Source organism: Salmo trutta, chromosome 26, assembly GCF_901001165.1.
Source record: "Salmo trutta chromosome 26, fSalTru1.1, whole genome shotgun sequence".
Classification (NCBI taxonomy): domain Eukaryota; kingdom Metazoa; phylum Chordata; class Actinopteri; order Salmoniformes; family Salmonidae; genus Salmo; species Salmo trutta.
This window is the reverse complement of record NC_042982.1, coordinates 4,599,338-4,602,570: the sequence shown is the minus strand read 5'-3', so window position 1 is coordinate 4,602,570 and position 3,233 is coordinate 4,599,338.

Below are 3,233 nucleotides of genomic sequence, written 5' to 3'. Positions count from 1 at the left end.
CTGACCTCAAGACTGCCTATTGTCTGGTACTGTTTGGACTCTGACCTGGTTTATAAACTCTCGCCTGTCCCCGACCTGCGTTTGCCTACTCCCTTTGTTACAATAAATATTGTACCTCTACCATCTGCCTCCTGTGTCTGCATCCGGGTCTCGCCTTGTGCCCTTATACTCTCTCCTGCTCCCTCAGACCCCAACACAGCTCAGAACTGTTGAAGACTGCTCAGAAGCTCCTTTTATCTCCTTTCTCTATCCTTTCTCGAAATCCTTCGTGTTTTGTGTCTGGAGGGTGAAAGACCCTTATTTACCTATTCTTCCTCTTTGTCCTCCTCTGTAGCTATCGGATACATCAAGCACAGACACTGTCCTGTATTTTGCCAAGGGGCAGAGAGACATTTTTGCATTTTTAAAGCAAGTTTTCTGCAGTTCTACACATTTTTCCATGAGGTGAAGAGAAAATGTTATAATACCTTTCATGCAATTCTACTTATTTTGCTATGGGGCAGAGAGACATCTCTGTCGCTTTTAAATAAAGTTTTCTGCAGTTCTACACATAAAGAACATTTACCCATTTTATAACAAATTTCATGCAATCCAACACATTTTTCAATGACATTTAGAGAAAATGTTACTATTTTATAATACATTTCATGCCTTTCTTTTTATTTTTCCATGGGGCAGAACAACATTTTTGCAGTTTTAAAGCTAACATTCTGCGATTCAACATATTTTGCCATGAGGTTTAGAGAAAATGTTGCAATGTTATAATACGTACTACATTTTGTGCAATTTTACATATTTTGCTATGGGGCAGAGAGACATCCTTGTTGTTTTAAATCACGTTTTCTGTAGTTCTACACATTTTGCCATGGGGCAAAATGGACATTTACCAATTTTATAGAAAATGTTATGCATTTCTTAAAAATGTTCCATGTGGCAGAGAGGCATTTTTGCCTTTTTAAAGCTAATTTCCTGCAATCCAACACATTTGCCATGAGGTTTAGAGAAAATGTGTTATTTTATAATACAGTTCATGCAATTCTATTTATTTTGCCATGGGGCAGATAGACATTATTGCAGTTTTAAAGCATGTTTTCTGCAGTTCTACACATTTTGCCATGAGGTGGAGAGAAAATGTTGCAATGTTATATCTTTCATACAATTCTACTTATTTTGCCATGGGGCAGAGAGACATTTTTCCCATTGTAATTCCAATTTTCTGCAGTTCTACACATTTTGCCATGGGGAAAAAATAACATTTACCAATTTTATAACAAATTTCATGCAATTCTTCAAATTTTTCAATGTGACAGAGAGACATTTTTGCAGTTTTAAAGCTAATTTCTTGCAATCCAACACATTTGCCATAAGGTTTAGAGAAAAATGTGCTATTTTATAATACAGTTCATGCAATTATATTTATTTTGCCATGTGGCAGAGAGACGTTTTAAAGCAAATGTTTGGCAGTTCTACACATTTTGCAATGGGGCAGAGAGAACATTTTGTAATTGTATAAGACATGTCATGCAGTTCTTCAAATTTTTCCATGTGGCAGAGATACATTACTGCAGTTTTAAGGCACATTTTCTGCAATTCTACACATTTTTCCATGTGGCAGAGCTAAAGAAAATTGAGTTTTAAACCTAATTTGATGCAATTATACACATTTTGCCATGGAGCGGAGAGAAAATGTTGCAATTTTATAAAACATTTCATAGAATTTTACTTATTTTGCCATGGGGCAGAGATATATTTGTTTTTGTTTTAAAGCAAGTTATCTGCAGTTCTACACATTTTGCCATGTGGCAGAGAGAACATTTAACAATTTTATAACACATTTCATGCAATTCTACTCATTTTGCCATTGGGCAGATTGTTTTACTTTGCAGTTTAAAGCAGGTTTTCAGCAGTTCTACACATTTTGCCATGGGGAAGAGGGAATATTTTGCAGTTTTATGAGAAATTTCATACAATTCTACTAATTTTGCCATGTGGCAGAGATATTCTTTACAGTTTTAATTTAATTTCCTGCAAATCTACACATTTTGCCATTATGCCATGTTAATGATACAGTATCTGAGTGAGAGTGAATAATTAAATCAATGGGGGCCTCTGGAGGTCAGGGACACTGGGCACTTGCCCTGTGTGCCCAGTCAGTATTTGGCCATTATTACTACAAGTTTAGATAACTGTCTAGACTAACTTACCAATCTAAAATGTATTAGCTGACATGGCTAGTTGAGTGACTGACAAAATAAGAGAGAAACTGCTGATGCCCAAATTTCGAACTTACAACTGGTGTATTCTACTATTCTAACTCTCAACAATAAGTTGAGACCCAGACTGAGTTCCTAAAAGAATAGCTTACGTCGCTTATGCCTAGAAGCCGGCACTGAGGTTAGCGTCCTCCACCTGTAGGTCTTCTCGGCTGGGGCCTCAACCTTCATCTCAACCTCTGAAAGCACTTTAGACCACTATTCAAGCTCAATCTATCAGTTAGTATGCTGTAGCCCTTAGTGTTAGAGTGCAGGTCTCCGTTTAAAACACAGTCGTTGTCCCAGGGGTCTCATCAGTTTGATTATCCACCCCATAACATTCAAGAGAGCTAGGCTATGATTAGAGAGGTATTAGGGATTCGTATCTGTGTTTGTGTGTATTGTGTTTTTACTTAGGTTGTGTTGTTTTTCACATTTTTTGTATATGTTTTTTTAACATTTGTTAAGGACTATTGGAACACTAGCCCTTTGAGAGCTGAAAGAGATCCTAATAAACATAAAATCCATCAAACCTTCAGCTTTTGCTTGGGCATCACCTACTGGACACAAGATGGACTTGCAGTCTGGCATGCAGCTCATGGCCACACTGTATGCCACTGTAAATCTGTGGGGTTGCCGGTCTTGCAGTTGGAGAAGCTGACACAGTGTTCAATCATCTTTGCATTAGACTGCAAACTTCATGATGGGACTCTTAGTGCAAACTTAATGCTGGGACTGCATAACTTATCAGGTGAAATAGAGAACTAAAAAGGGGAGAGGGGAATAGCAACAAGCCCACACACTATATCATGCAGCTCTGAATCTTCTACCCAGAAGCCCTTACAGGAGGAGCCAAATAGAATATAGATATCAATGCATGTCAAAATAAAAGTCTTACATATTACACGCCTCACAGTATTGAATAGAAATAACTGTTTTTATGCTGGTATACAGGTTAAAGTAAAACTATTTTATCATAGA